The following is a 17,853-nucleotide window of genomic DNA, read 5'->3' on the forward strand; positions in this document are numbered from 1 at the left end:
GAATGCGATAAAACAAGTTTTAGGTCGCTAGCATGTACAGAAAAAAAGTTACCAACCGATATCTGAAAAACAAACAAACGGACTTCGACTTCGTGTTTCAAGCAATATCAAAACAAAGACGGCCGTTTTCGGCGTAATTTGACGCGCTGAATGCGATAAAACAAGTTTTAGGTCGCTAGCATGTATAGAAAAAAAGTTACTCACCGATATCCACGAAACAAACGAACGGAATTCGACTTCGTGTTTTAAGCAATATCAAAACAAAGACGGCCGTTTCCGGCGTAATTTGACGCGCTGAATGCGATAAAACAAGTTTTAGGTCGCTAGCATGTATAGAAAAAAAGTTACTCACCGATATCCACGAAACAAACAAACGGAATTCGACTCCGTGTTTTGAGCAATATCCGAACAAAGACGACCGTTTCCGGCGTAATTTGACGCGCTGAATGCGATAAGACAAGTTTTAGGTCGCTAGCATGTATAGAAAAAAAGTTACTCACCGATATCCACGAAACAAACAAACGGAATTCGACTCCGTGTTTTGAGCAATATCCGAACAAAGACGACCGTTTCCGGCGTAATTTGACGCGCTGAATGCGATAAAACAAGTTTTAGGTCGCTAGCATGTACAGAAAGAAAGTTACCAACCGATATCTGAAAAACAAACAAACGGACTTCGACTTCGTGTTTCAAGCAATATCAAAACAAAGACGGCCGTTTTCGGCGTAATTTGACGCGCTGAATGCGATAAAACAAGTTTTAGGTCGCTAGCATGTATAGAAAAAAAGTTACTCACCGATATCCACGAAACAAACGAACGGAATTCGACTTCGTGTTTTAAGCAATATCAAAACAAAGACGACCGTTCCCGGCGTAATTTGACGCGCTGAATGCGATGAAACAAGTTTTAGGTCGCTAGCATGTATAGAAAAAAAGTTACTCACCGATATCCACGAAACAAACAAACGGAATTCGACTCCGTGTTTTGAGCAATATCCGAACAAAGACGACCGTTTCCGGCGTAATTTGACGCGCTGAATGCGATAAAACAAGTTTTAGGTCGCTAGCATGTATAGAAAAAAAGTTACTCACCGATATCCACGAAACAAACAAACGGAATTCGACTTCGTGTTTTAAGCAATATCAGAACAAAGACGACCGTTTCCGGCGTAATTTGACGCGCTGAATGCGATTATACAAGTTTTAGGTCGCTAGCGTGTATAGAAAAAAAGTTACTCACTGATATCCACGAAACAAACAAACGGAATTCGACTCCGTGTTTTGAGCAATATCAGAACAAAGACGACCGTTTCTGGCGTAATTCGACGCGCTGAATGCGATAAAACAAGTTTTAGGTCGCTAGCATGTATAGAAAAAAAGTTACTCACCGATATCCACGAAACAAACAAACGGAATTCGACTCCGTGTTTTGAGCAATATCCGAACAAAGACGACCGTTTCCGGCGTAATTTGACGCGCTGAATGCGATAAAACAAGTTTTAGGTCGCTAGCATGTACAGAAAAAAAGTTACTCACCGATATCCACGAAACAAACAAACGGAATTCGACTCCGTGTTTCGAGCAATATCAGAACAAAGACGACCGTTTCCGGCGTAATTTGACGCGCTGAATGCGATAAAACAAGTTTCAGGTCGCTAGCATGTATAGAAAAAAAGTTACTCACCGATATCCACGAAACAAACAAACGGAATTCGACTCCGTGTTTTGAGCAATATCAGAACAAAGACGACCGTTTCTGGCGGAATTTGACGCGCTAAATGCGATAAAACAAGTTTTAGGTCGCTAGCATGTACAGAAAAAAAGTTACCAACCGATATCTGAAAAACAAACAAACGGACTTCGACTTCGTGTTTCGAGCAATATCAAAACAAAGACGGCCGTTTCCGGCGTAATTTGACGCGCTGAATGCGATAAAACAAGTTTTAGGTCGCTAGCATGTATAGAAAAAAAGTTACTCACCGATATCCACGAAACAAACAAACGGAATTCGACTCCGTGTTTTGAGCAATATCCGAACAAAGACGACCGTTTCCGGCGTAATTTGACGCGCTGAATGCGATAAAACAAGTTTTAGGTCGCTAGCATGTATAGAAAAAAAGTTACTCACCGATATCCACGAAACAAACAAACGGAATTCGACTCCGTGTTTTGAGCAATATCCGAACAAAGACGACCGTTTCCGGCGTAATTTGACGCGCTGAATGCGATAAAACAAGTTTTAGGTCGCTAGCATGTACAGAAAAAAAGTTACCAACCGATATCTGAAAAACAAACAAACGGACTTCGACTTCGTGTTTCAAGCAATATCAAAACAAAGACGGCCGTTTTCGGCGTAATTTGACGCGCTGAATGCGATAAAACAAGTTTTAGGTCGCTAGCATGTATAGAAAAAAAGTTACTCACCGATATCCACGAAACAAACGAACGGAATTCGACTTCGTGTTTTAAGCAATATCAAAACAAAGACGGCCGTTTCCGGCGTAATTTGACGCGCTGAATGCGATAAAACAAGTTTTAGGTCGCTAGCATGTATAGAAAAAAAGTTACTCACCGATATCCACGAAACAAACAAACGGAATTCGACTCCGTGTTTTGAGCAATATCCGAACAAAGACGACCGTTTCCGGCGTAATTTGACGCGCTGAATGCGATAAAACAAGTTTTAGGTCGCTAGCATGTACAGAAAAAAAGTTACCAACCGATATCTGAAAAACAAACAAACGGACTTCGACTTCGTGTTTCAAGCAATATCAAAACAAAGACGGCCGTTTTCGGCGTAATTTGACGCGCTGAATGCGATAAAACAAGTTTTAGGTCGCTAGCATGTATAGAAAAAAAGTTACTCACCGATATCCACGAAACAAACGAACGGAATTCGACTTCGTGTTTTAAGCAATATCAAAACAAAGACGGCCGTTTCCGGCGTAATTTGACGCGCTGAATGCGATAAAACAAGTTTTAGGTCGCTAGCATGTATAGAAAAAAAGTTACTCACCGATATCCACGAAACAAACAAACGGAATTCGACTCCGTGTTTTGAGCAATATCCGAACAAAGACGACCGTTTCCGGCGTAATTTGACGCGCTGAATGCGATAAGACAAGTTTTAGGTCGCTAGCATGTATAGAAAAAAAGTTACTCACCGATATCCACGAAACAAACAAACGGAATTCGACTCCGTGTTTTGAGCAATATCCGAACAAAGACGACCGTTTCCGGCGTAATTTGACGCGCTGAATGCGATAAAACAAGTTTTAGGTCGCTAGCATGTACAGAAAGAAAGTTACCAACCGATATCTGAAAAACAAACAAACGGACTTCGACTTCGTGTTTCAAGCAATATCAAAACAAAGACGGCCGTTTTCGGCGTAATTTGACGCGCTGAATGCGATAAAACAAGTTTTAGGTCGCTAGCATGTATAGAAAAAAAGTTACTCACCGATATCCACGAAACAAACGAACGGAATTCGACTTCGTGTTTTAAGCAATATCAAAACAAAGACGACCGTTCCCGGCGTAATTTGACGCGCTGAATGCGATGAAACAAGTTTTAGGTCGCTAGCATGTATAGAAAAAAAGTTACTCACCGATATCCACGAAACAAACAAACGGAATTCGACTCCGTGTTTTGAGCAATATCCGAACAAAGACGACCGTTTCCGGCGTAATTTGACGCGCTGAATGCGATAAAACAAGTTTTAGGTCGCTAGCATGTATAGAAAAAAAGTTACTCACCGATATCCACGAAACAAACAAACGGAATTCGACTTCGTGTTTTAAGCAATATCAGAACAAAGACGACCGTTTCCGGCGTAATTTGACGCGCTGAATGCGATTATACAAGTTTTAGGTCGCTAGCGTGTATAGAAAAAAAGTTACTCACTGATATCCACGAAACAAACAAACGGAATTCGACTCCGTGTTTTGAGCAATATCAGAACAAAGACGACCGTTTCTGGCGTAATTCGACGCGCTGAATGCGATAAAACAAGTTTTAGGTCGCTAGCATGTATAGAAAAAAAGTTACTCACCGATATCCACGAAACAAACAAACGGAATTCGACTCCGTGTTTTGAGCAATATCCGAACAAAGACGACCGTTTCCGGCGTAATTTGACGCGCTGAATGCGATAAAACAAGTTTTAGGTCGCTAGCATGTACAGAAAAAAAGTTACTCACCGATATCCACGAAACAAACAAACGGAATTCGACTCCGTGTTTCGAGCAATATCAGAACAAAGACGACCGTTTCCGGCGTAATTTGACGCGCTGAATGCGATAAAACAAGTTTCAGGTCGCTAGCATGTATAGAAAAAAAGTTACTCACCGATATCCACGAAACAAACAAACGGAATTCGACTCCGTGTTTTGAGCAATATCAGAACAAAGACGACCGTTTCTGGCGGAATTTGACGCGCTAAATGCGATAAAACAAGTTTTAGGTCGCTAGCATGTACAGAAAAAAAGTTACCAACCGATATCTGAAAAACAAACAAACGGACTTCGACTTCGTGTTTCGAGCAATATCAAAACAAAGACGGCCGTTTCCGGCGTAATTTGACGCGCTGAATGCGATAAAACAAGTTTTAGGTCGCTAGCATGTATAGAAAAAAAGTTACTCACCGATATCCACGAAACAAACAAACGGAATTCGACTCCGTGTTTTGAGCAATATCCGAACAAAGACGACCGTTTCCGGCGTAATTTGACGCGCTGAATGCGATAAAACAAGTTTTAGGTCGCTAGCATGTATAGAAAAAAAGTTACTCACCGATATCCACGAAACAAACAAACGGAATTCGACTCCGTGTTTTGAGCAATATCCGAACAAAGACGACCGTTTCCGGCGTAATTTGACGCGCTGAATGCGATAAAACAAGTTTTAGGTCGCTAGCATGTACAGAAAAAAAGTTACCAACCGATATCTGAAAAACAAACAAACGGACTTCGACTTCGTGTTTCAAGCAATATCAAAACAAAGACGGCCGTTTTCGGCGTAATTTGACGCGCTGAATGCGATAAAACAAGTTTTAGGTCGCTAGCATGTATAGAAAAAAAGTTACTCACCGATATCCACGAAACAAACGAACGGAATTCGACTTCGTGTTTTAAGCAATATCAAAACAAAGACGGCCGTTTCCGGCGTAATTTGACGCGCTGAATGCGATAAAACAAGTTTTAGGTCGCTAGCATGTATAGAAAAAAAGTTACTCACCGATATCCACGAAACAAACAAACGGAATTCGACTCCGTGTTTTGAGCAATATCCGAACAAAGACGACTGTTTCCGGCGTAATTTGACGCGCTGAATGCGATAAAACAAGTTTTAGGTCGCTAGCATGTATAGAAAAAAAGTTACTCACCGATATCCACGAAACAAACAAACGGAATTCGACTCCGTGTTTTGAGCAATATCCGAACAAAGACGACCGTTTCCGGCGTAATTTGACGCGCTGAATGCGATAAAACAAGTTTTAGGTCGCTAGCATGTACAGAAAAAAAGTTACCAACCGATATCTGAAAAACAAACAAACGGACTTCGACTTCGTGTTTCAAGCAATATCAAAACAAAGACGGCCGTTTTCGGCGTAATTTGACGCGCTGAATGCGATAAAACAAGTTTTAGGTCGCTAGCATGTATAGAAAAAAAGTTACTCACCGATATCCACGAAACAAACGAACGGAATTCGACTTCGTGTTTTAAGCAATATCAAAACAAAGACGACCGTTCCCGGCGTAATTTGACGCGCTGAATGCGATGAAACAAGTTTTAGGTCGCTAGCATGTATAGAAAAAAAGTTACTCACCGATATCCACGAAACAAACAAACGGAATTCGACTCCGTGTTTTGAGCAATATCCGAACAAAGACGACCGTTTCCGGCGTAATTTGACGCGCTAAATGCGATGAAACAAGTTTTAGGTCGCTAGCATGTACAGAAAAAAAGTTACCAACCGATATCTGAAAAACAAACAAACGGACTTCGACTTCGTGTTTCAAGCAATATCAAAACAAAGACGGCCGTTTCCGGCGTAATTTGACGCGCTGAATGCGATAAAACAAGTTTTAGGTCGCTAGCATGTATAGAAAGAAAGTTACTCACCGATATCCACGAAACAAACGAACGGAATTCGACTTCGTGTTTTAAGCAATATCAAAACAAAGACGACCGTTCCCGGCGTAATTTGACGCGCTGAATGCGATGAAACAAGTTTTAGGTCGCTAGCATGTATAGAGAAAAAGTTACTCACCGATATCCACGAAACAAACGAACGGAATTCGACTCCGTGTTTTAAGCAATATCAGAAAAAAGACGACCGTTTCCGGCGTAATTTGACGCGCTGAATGCGATAAAACAAGTTTTAGGTCGCTAGCATGTATAGAAAAAAAGTTACTCACCGATATCCACGAAACAAACAAACGGAATTCGACTCCGTGTTTTGAGCAATATCCGAACAAAGACGACCGTTTCCGGCGTAATTTGACGCGCTGAATGCGATAAAACAAGTTTTAGGTCGCTAGCATGTACAGAAAAAAAGTTACCAACCGATATCTGAAAAACAAACAAACGGACTTCGACTTCGTGTTTCAAGCAATATCGAAACAAAGACGGCCGTTTTCGGCGTAATTTGACGCGCTGAATGCGATAAAACAAGTTTTAGGTCGCTAGCATGTATAGAAAAAAAGTTACTCACCGATATCCACGAAACAAACGAACGGAATTCGACTTCGTGTTTTAAGCAATATCAAAACAAAGACGGCCGTTTCCGGCGTAATTTGACGCGCTGAATGCGATAAAACAAGTTTTAGGTCGCTAGCATGTATAGAAAAAAAGTTACTCACCGATATCCACGAAACAAACGAACGGAATTCGACTTCGTGTTTTAAGCAATATCAAAACAAAGACGGCCGTTTCCGGCGTAATTTGACGCGCTGAATGCGATAAAACAAGTTTTAGGTCGCTAGCATGTATAGAAAAAAAGTTACTCACCGATATCCACGAAACAAACAAACGGAATTCGACTCCGTGTTTTGAGCAATATCCGAACAAAGACGACCGTTTCCGGCGTAATTTGACGCGCTGAATGCGATAAAACAAGTTTTAGGTCGCTAGCATGTATAGAAAAAAAGTTACTCACCGATATCCACGAAACAAACAAACGGAATTCGACTCCGTGTTTTGAGCAATATCCGAACAAAGACGACCGTTTCCGGCGTAATTTGACGCGCTGAATGCGATAAAACAAGTTTTAGGTCGCTAGCATGTACAGAAAAAAAGTTACCAACCGATATCTGAAAAACAAACAAACGGACTTCGACTTCGTGTTTCAAGCAATATCAAAACAAAGACGGCCGTTTTCGGCGTAATTTGACGCGCTGAATGCGATAAAACAAGTTTTAGGTCGCTAGCATGTATAGAAAAAAAGTTACTCACCGATATCCACGAAACAAACGAACGGAATTCGACTTCGTGTTTTAAGCAATATCAAAACAAAGACGACCGTTCCCGGCGTAATTTGACGCGCTGAATGCGATGAAACAAGTTTTAGGTCGCTAGCATGTATAGAAAAAAAGTTACTCACCGATATCCACGAAACAAACAAACGGAATTCGACTCCGTGTTTTGAGCAATATCCGAACAAAGACGACCGTTTCCGGCGTAATTTGACGCGCTAAATGCGATAAAACAAGTTTTAGGTCGCTAGCATGTACAGAAAAAAAGTTACCAACCGATATCTGAAAAACAAACAAACGGACTTCGACTTCGTGTTTCAAGCAATATCAAAACAAAGACGGCCGTTTCCGGCGTAATTTGACGCGCTGAATGCGATAAAACAAGTTTTAGGTCGCTAGCATGTATAGAAAGAAAGTTACTCACCGATATCCACGAAACAAACGAACGAAATTCGACTTCGTGTTTTAAGCAATATCAAAACAAAGACGACCGTTCCCGGCGTAATTTGACGCGCTGAATGCGATGAAACAAGTTTTAGGTCGCTAGCATGTATAGAGAAAAAGTTACTCACCGATATCCACGAAACAAACGAACGGAATTCGACTCCGTGTTTTAAGCAATATCAGAAAAAAGACGACCGTTTCCGGCGTAATTTGACGCGCTGAATGCGATAAAACAAGTTTTAGGTCGCTAGCATGTATAGAAAAAAAGTTACTCACCGATATCCACGAAACAAACGAACGGAATTCGACTTCGTGTTTTAAGCAATATCAAAACAAAGACGACCGTTCCCGGCGTAATTTGACGCGCTGAATGCGATGAAACAAGTTTTAGGTCGCTAGCATGTATAGAAAAAAAGTTACTCACCGATATCCACGAAACAAACGAACGGAATTCGACTCCGTGTTTTGAGCAATATCCGAACAAAGACGACCGTTTCCGGCGTAATTTGACGCGCTGAATGCGATAAAACAAGTTTTAGGTCGCTAGCATGTACAGAAAAAAAGTTACCAACCGATATCTGAAAAACAAACAAACGGACTTCGACTTCGTGTTTCAAGCAATATCAAAACAAAGACGGCCGTTTTCGGCGTAATTTGACGCGCTGAATGCGATAAAACAAGTTTTAGGTCGCTAGCATGTATAGAAAAAAAGTTACTCACCGATATCCACGAAACAAACGAACGGAATTCGACTTCGTGTTTTAAGCAATATCAAAACAAAGACGGCCGTTTCCGGCGTAATTTGACGCGCTGAATGCGATAAAACAAGTTTTAGGTCGCTAGCATGTATAGAAAAAAAGTTACTCACCGATATCCACGAAACAAACAAACGGAATTCGACTCCGTGTTTTGAGCAATATCCGAACAAAGACGACCGTTTCCGGCGTAATTTGACGCGCTGAATGCGATAAAACAAGTTTTAGGTCGCTAGCATGTACAGAAAAAAAGTTACCAACCGATATCTGAAAAACAAACAAACGGACTTCGACTTCGTGTTTCAAGCAATATCAAAACAAAGACGGCCGTTTTCGGCGTAATTTGACGCGCTGAATGCGATAAAACAAGTTTTAGGTCGCTAGCATGTATAGAAAAAAAGTTACTCACCGATATCCACGAAACAAACGAACGGAATTCGACTTCGTGTTTTAAGCAATATCAAAACAAAGACGACCGTTCCCGGCGTAATTTGACGCGCTGAATGCGATGAAACAAGTTTTAGGTCGCTAGCATGTATAGAAAAAAAGTTACTCACCGATATCCACGAAACAAACAAACGGAATTCGACTCCGTGTTTTGAGCAATATCCGAACAAAGACGACCGTTTCCGGCGTAATTTGACGCGCTAAATGCGATAAAACAAGTTTTAGGTCGCTAGCATGTACAGAAAAAAAGTCACCAACCGATATCTGAAAAACAAACAAACGGACTTCGACTTCGTGTTTGAAGCAATATCAAAACAAAGACGGCCGTTTCCGGCGTAATTTGACGCGCTGAATGCGATAAAACAAGTTTTAGGTCGCTAGCATGTATAGAAAGAAAGTTACTCACCGATATCCACGAAACAAACGAACGGAATTCGACTTCGTGTTTTAAGCAATATCAAAACAAAGACGACCGTTCCCGGCGTAATTTGACGCGCTGAATGCGATGAAACAAGTTTTAGGTCGCTAGCATGTATAGAAAAAAAGTTACTCACCGATATCCACGAAACAAACGAACGGAATTCGACCTCGTGTTTGAGGCAATATCAAAACAAAGACGACCGTTCCCGGCGTAATTTGACGCGCTGAATGCGATGAAACAAGTTTTAGGTCGCTAGCATGTATAGAAAAAAAGTTACTCACCGATATCCACGAAACAAACGAACGGAATTCGACTCCGTGTTTTGAGCAATATCCGAACAAAGACGACCGTTTCCGGCGTAATTTGACGCGCTGAATGCGATAAAACAAGTTTTAGGTCGCTAGCATGTATAGAAAAAAAGTTACTCACCGATATCCACGAAACAAACAAACGGAATTCGACTCCGTGTTTTGAGCAATATCCGAACAAAGACGACCGTTTCCGGCGTAATTTGACGCGCTGAATGCGATAAAACAAGTTTTAGGTCGCTAGCATGTATAGAAAAAAAGTTACTCACCGATATCCACGAAACAAACAAACGGAATTCGACTCCGTGTTTTGAGCAATATCCGAACAAAGACGACCGTTTCCGGCGTAATTTGACGCGCTGAATGCGATAAAACAAGTTTTAGGTCGCTAGCATGTATAGAAAAAAAGTTACTCACCGATATCCACGAAACAAACAAACGGAATTCGACTCCGTGTTTTGAGCAATATCAGAACAAAGACAACCGTTCCTGGCGTAATTTGACGCGCTGAATGCGATAAAACAAGTTTTAGGTCGCTAGCATGTATAGAAAAAAAGTTACTCACCGATATCCACGAAACAAACAAACGGAATTCGACTCCGTGTTTTGAGCAATATCCGAACAAAGACGACCGTTTCCGGCGTAATTTGACGCGCTGAATGCGATAAAACAAGTTTTAGGTCGCTAGCATGTATAGAAAAAAAGTTACTCACCGATATCCACGAAACAAACAAACGGAATTCGACTCCGTGTTTTGAGCAATATCCGAACAAAGACGACCGTTTCCGGCGTAATTTGACGCGCTGAATGCGATAAAACAAGTTTTAGGTCGCTAGCATGTACAGAAAAAAAGTTACCAACCGATATCTGAAAAACAAACAAACGGACTTCGACTTCGTGTTTCAAGCAATATCAAAACAAAGACGGCCGTTTTCGGCGTAATTTGACGCGCTGAATGCGATAAAACAAGTTTTAGGTCGCTAGCATGTATAGAAAAAAAGTTACTCACCGATATCCACGAAACAAACGAACGGAATTCGACTTCGTGTTTTAAGCAATATCAAAACAAAGACGACCGTTCCCGGCGTCATTTGACGCGCTGAATGCGATGAAACAAGTTTTAGGTCGCTAGCATGTATAGAAAAAAAGTTACTCACCGATATCCACGAAACAAACAAACGGAATTCGACTCCGTGTTTTGAGCAATATCCGAACAAAGACGACCGTTTCCGGCGTAATTTGACGCGCTAAATGCGATAAAACAAGTTTTAGGTCGCTAGCATGTACAGAAAAAAAGTTACCAACCGATATCTGAAAAACAAACAAACGGACTTCGACTTCGTGTTTCAAGCAATATCAAAACAAAGACGGCCGTTTCCGGCGTAATTTGACGCGCTGAATGCGATAAAACAAGTTTTAGGTCGCTAGCATGTATAGAAAGAAAGTTACTCACCGATATCCACGAAACAAACGAACGGAATTCGACTTCGTGTTTTAAGCAATATCGAAACAAAGACGACCGTTCCCGGCGTAATTTGACGCGCTGAATGCGATGAAACAAGTTTTAGGTCGCTAGCATGTATAGAGAAAAAGTTACTCACCGATATCCACGAAACAAACGAACGGAATTCGACTCCGTGTTTTAAGCAATATCAGAAAGAAGACGACCGTTTCCGGCGTAATTTGACGCGCTGAATGCGATAAAACAAGTTTTAGGTCGCTAGCATGTATAGAAAAAAAGTTACTCACCGATATCCACAAAACAAACGAACGGAATTCGACTTCGTGTTTTAAGCAATATCAGAACAAAGACGACCGTTTCCGGCGTAATTTGACGCGCTGAATGCGATAATACAAGTTTTAGGTCGCTAGCGTGTATAGAAAAAAAGTTACTCACCGATATCCACGAAACAAACAAACGGAATTCGACTCCGTGTTTTGAGCAATATCAGAACAAAGACGACCGTTTCTGGCGTAATTTGACGCGCTGAATGCGATAAAACAAGTTTCAGGTCGCTAGCATGTATAGAAAAAAAGTTACTCACCGATATCCACGAAACAAACAAACGGAATTCGACTCCGTGTTTTGAGCAATATCCGAACAAAGACGACCGTTTCCGGCGTAATTTGACGCGCTGAATGCGATAAAACAAGTTTTAGGTCGCTAGCATGTATAGAAAAAAAGTTACTCACCGATATCCACGAAACAAACAAACGGAATTCGACTCCGTGTTTTGAGCAATATCCGAACAAAGACGACCGTTTCCGGCGTAATTTGACGCGCTGAATGCGATAAAACAAGTTTTAGGTCGCTAGCATGTATAGAAAAAAAGTTACTCACCGATATCCACGAAACAAACGAACGGAATTCGACTTCGTGTTTTAAGCAATATCAGAACAAAGACGACCGTTTCCGGCGTAATTTGACGCGCTGAATGCGATTATACAAGTTTTAGGTCGCTAGCGTGTATAGAAAAAAAGTTACTCACTGATATCCACGAAACAAACAAACGGAATTCGACTCCGTGTTTTGAGCAATATCAGAACAAAGACGACCGTTTCTGGCGTAATTCGACGCGCTGAATGCGATAAAACAAGTTTTAGGTCGCTAGCATGTATAGAAAAAAAGTTACTCACCGATATCCACGAAACAAACGAACGGAATTCGACTCCGTGTTTTGAGCAATATCCGAACAAAGACGACCGTTTCCGGCGTAATTTGACGCGCTGAATGCGATAAAACAAGTTTTAGGTCGCTAGCATGTACAGAAAAAAAGTTACTCACCGATATCCACGAAACAAACAAACGGAATTCGACTCCGTGTTTTGAGCAATATCCGAACAAAGACGACCGTTTCCGGCGTAATTTGACGCGCTGAATGCGATAAAACAAGTTTTAGGTCGCTAGCATGTATAGAAAAAAAGTTACTCACCGATATCCACGAAACAAACGAACGGAATTCGACTTCGTGTTTTAAGCAATATCAGAACAAAGACGACCGTTTCCGGCGTAATTTGACGCGCTGAATGCGATTATACAAGTTTTAGGTCGCTAGCGTGTAAAGAAAAAAAGTTACTCACTGATATCCACGAAACAAACAAACGGAATTCGACTCCGTGTTTTGAGCAATATCAGAACAAAGACGACCGTTTCTGGCGTAATTTGACGCGCTGAATGCGATAAAACAAGTTTTAGGTCGCTAGCATGTATAGAAAAAAAGTTACTCACCGATATCCACGAAACAAACAAACGGAATTCGACTCCGTGTTTTGAGCAATATCCGAACAAAGACGACCGTTTCCGGCGTAATTTGACGCGCTGAATGCGATAAAACAAGTTTTAGGTCGCTAGCATGTACAGAAAAAAAGTTACTCACCGATATCCACAAAACAAACGAACGGAATTCGACTTCGTGTTTTAAGCAATATCAGAACAAAGACGACCGTTTCCGGCGTAATTTGACGCGCTGAATGCGATAATACAAGTTTTAGGTCGCTAGCGTGTATAGAAAAAAAGTTACTCACCGATATCCACGAAACAAACAAACGGAATTCGACTCCGTGTTTTGAGCAATATCAGAACAAAGACGACCGTTTCTGGCGTAATTTGACGCGCTGAATGCGATAAAACAAGTTTCAGGTCGCTAGCATGTATAGAAAAAAAGTTACTCACCGATATCCACGAAACAAACAAACGGAATTCGACTCCGTGTTTTGAGCAATATCCGAACAAAGACGACCGTTTCCGGCGTAATTTGACGCGCTGAATGCGATAAAACAAGTTTTAGGTCGCTAGCATGTATAGAAAAAAAGTTACTCACCGATATCCACGAAACAAACAAACGGAATTCGACTCCGTGTTTTGAGCAATATCCGAACAAAGACGACCGTTTCCGGCGTAATTTGACGCGCTGAATGCGATAAAACAAGTTTTAGGTCGCTAGCATGTATAGAAAAAAAGTTACTCACCGATATCCACGAAACAAACGAACGGAATTCGACTTCGTGTTTTAAGCAATATCAGAACAAAGACGACCGTTTCCGGCGTAATTTGACGCGCTGAATGCGATTATACAAGTTTTAGGTCGCTAGCGTGTATAGAAAAAAAGTTACTCACTGATATCCACGAAACAAACAAACGGAATTCGACTCCGTGTTTTGAGCAATATCAGAACAAAGACGACCGTTTCTGGCGTAATTCGACGCGCTGAATGCGATAAAACAAGTTTTAGGTCGCTAGCATGTATAGAAAAAAAGTTACTCACCGATATCCACGAAACAAACGAACGGAATTCGACTCCGTGTTTTGAGCAATATCCGAACAAAGACGACCGTTTCCGGCGTAATTTGACGCGCTGAATGCGATAAAACAAGTTTTAGGTCGCTAGCATGTACAGAAAAAAAGTTACTCACCGATATCCACGAAACAAACAAACGGAATTCGACTCCGTGTTTTGAGCAATATCCGAACAAAGACGACCGTTTCCGGCGTAATTTGACGCGCTGAATGCGATAAAACAAGTTTTAGGTCGCTAGCATGTATAGAAAAAAAGTTACTCACCGATATCCACGAAACAAACGAACGGAATTCGACTTCGTGTTTTAAGCAATATCAGAACAAAGACGACCGTTTCCGGCGTAATTTGACGCGCTGAATGCGATTATACAAGTTTTAGGTCGCTAGCGTGTAAAGAAAAAAAGTTACTCACTGATATCCACGAAACAAACAAACGGAATTCGACTCCGTGTTTTGAGCAATATCAGAACAAAGACGACCGTTTCTGGCGTAATTTGACGCGCTGAATGCGATAAAACAAGTTTTAGGTCGCTAGCATGTATAGAAAAAAAGTTACTCACCGATATCCACGAAACAAACAAACGGAATTCGACTCCGTGTTTTGAGCAATATCCGAACAAAGACGACCGTTTCCGGCGTAATTTGACGCGCTGAATGCGATAAAACAAGTTTTAGGTCGCTAGCATGTACAGAAAAAAAGTTACCAACCGATATCTGAAAAACAAACAAACGGACTTCGACTTCGTGTTTCAAGCAATATCAAAACAAAGACGGCCGTTTCCGGCGTAATTTGACGCGCTGAATGCGATAAAACAAGTTTTAGGTCGCTAGCATGTATAGAAAAAAAGTTACTCACCGATATCCACGAAACAAACGAACGGAATTCGACTTCGTGTTTCAAGCAATATCAAAACAAAGACGACCGTTCCCGGCGTAATTTGACGCGCTGAATGCGATGAAACAAGTTTTAGGTCGCTAGCATGTATAGAAAAAAAGTTACTCACCGATATCCACGAAACAAACGAACGGAATTCGACTTCGTGTTTTAAGCAATATCAGAACAAAGACGACCGTTTCCGGCGTAATTTGACGCGCTGAATGCGATAATACAAGTTTTAGGTCGCTAGCATGTACAGAAAAAAAGTTACCAACCGATATCCACGAAACAAACAAACGGAATTCGACTCCGTGTTTTGAGCAAAATCCGAACAAAGACGACCGTTTCCGGCGTAATTTGACGCGCTGAATGCGATGAAACAAGTTTTAGGTCGCTAGCATGTATAGAAAAAAAGTTACTCACCGATATCCACGAAACAAACAAACGGAATTCGACTTCGTGTTTTGAGCAATATCAGAACAAAGACGACCGTTTCCGGCGTAATTTGACGCGCTGAATGCGATAAAACAAGTTTTAGGTCGCTAGCATGTACAGAAAAAAAGTTACCAACCGATATCCACGAAACAAACAAACGGAATTCGACTCCGTGTTTTGAGCAAAATCCGAACAAAGACGACCGTTTCCGGCGTAATTTGACGCGCTGAATGCGATAAAACAAGTTTTAGGTCGCTAGCATGTATAGAAAAAAAGTTACTCACCGATATCCACGGAACAAACAAACGGAATTCGACTCCGTGTTTTGAGCAATATCCGAACAAAGACGACCGTTTCCGGCGTAATTTGACGCGCTGAATGCGATAATACAAGTTTTAGGTCGCTAGCATGTATAGAAAAAAAGTTACCAACCGATATCTGAAAAACAAACAAACGGACTTCGACTTCGTGTTTCGAGCAATATCAAAACAAAGACGACCGTTCCCGGCGTTATTTGACGCGCTGAATGCGATGAAACAAGTTTTAGGTTGCTAGCATGTATAGAAAAAAAGTTACTCACCGATATCCACGAAACAAACGAACGGAATTCGACTTCGTGTTTTAAGCAATATCAGAACAAAGACGACCGTTTCCGGCGTAATTTGACGCGCTGAATGCGATAATACAAGTTTTAGGTCGCTAGCGTGTATAGAAAAAAAGTTACTCACTGATATCCACGAAACAAACAAACGGAATTCGACTCCGTGTTTTGAGCAATATCAGAACAAAGACGACCGTTTCTGGCGTAATTTGACGCGCTGAATGCGATAAAACAAGTTTTAGGTCGCTAGCATGTATAGAAAAAAAGTTACTCACCGATATCCACGAAACAAACAAACGGAATTCGACTCCGTGTTTTGAGCAATATCCGAACAAAGACGACCGTTTCCGGCGTAATTTGACGCGCTGAATGCGATAAAACAAGTTTTAGGTCGCTAGCATGTATAGAAAAAAAGTTACTCACCGATATCCACGAAACAAACGAACGGAATTCGACTTCGTGTTTTAAGCAATATCAGAACAAAGACGACCGTTTCCGGCGTAATTTGACGCGCTGAATGCGATTATACAAGTTTTAGGTCGCTAGCGTGTATAGAAAAAAAGTTACTCACTGATATCCACGAAACAAACAAACGGAATTCGACTCCGTGTTTTGAGCAATATCAGAACAAAAACGACCGTTTCTGGCGTAATTTGACGCGCTGAATGCGATAAAACAAGTTTTAGGTCGCTAGCATGTATAGAAAAAAAGTTACTCACCGATATCCACGAAACAAACAAACGGAAATCGACTCCGTGTTTTGAGCAATATCCGAACAAAGACGACCGTTTCCGGCGTAATTTGACGCACTGAATGCGATAAAACAAGTTTTAGGTCGCTAGCATGTACAGAAAAAAAGTTACTCACCGATATCCACGAAACAAACAAACGGAATTCGACTCCGTGTTTTGAGCAATATCCGAACAAAGACGACCGTTTCCGGCGTAATTTGACGCGCTGAATGCGATAAAACAAGTTTTAGGTCGCTAGCATGTATAGAAAAAAAGTTACTCACCGATATCCACGAAACAAACGAACGGAATTCGACTTCGTGTTTTAAGCAATATCAGAACAAAGACGACCGTTTCCGGCGTAATTTGACGCGCTGAATGCGATTATACAAGTTTTAGGTCGCTAGCGTGTATAGAAAAAAAGTTACTCACTGATATCCACGAAACAAACAAACGGAATTCGACTCCGTGTTTTGAGCAATATCAGAACAAAGACGACCGTTTCTGGCGTAATTTGACGCGCTGAATGCGATAAAACAAGTTTTAGGTCGCTAGCATGTATAGAAAAAAAGTTACTCACCGATATCCACGAAACAAACAAACGGAATTCGACTCCGTGTTTTGAGCAATATCCGAACAAAGACGACCGTTTCCGGCGTAATTTGACGCGCTGAATGCGATGAAACAAGTTTTAGGTCGCTAGCATGTACAGAAAAAAAGTTACTAACCGATATCTGAAAAACAAACAAACGGACTTCGACTTCGTGTTTCGAGCAATATCAAAACAAAGACGGCCGTTTCCGGCGTAATTTGACGCGCTGAATGCGATAAAACAAGTTTTAGGTCGGTAGCATGTATAGAAAAAAAGTTACTCACCGATATCCACGAAACAGACGAACGGAATTCGACTTCGTGTTTTGAGCAATATCCGAACAAAGACGACCGTTTCCGGCGTAATTTGACGCGCTGAATGCGATAATACAAGTTTTAGGTCGCTAGCATGTATAGAAAAAAAGTTACCAACCAATATCTGAAAAACAAACAAACGGACTTCGACTTCG

This window comes from Diprion similis, chromosome 4 (genome assembly GCF_021155765.1).
Source record: "Diprion similis isolate iyDipSimi1 chromosome 4, iyDipSimi1.1, whole genome shotgun sequence".
Taxonomy (NCBI): domain Eukaryota; kingdom Metazoa; phylum Arthropoda; class Insecta; order Hymenoptera; family Diprionidae; genus Diprion; species Diprion similis.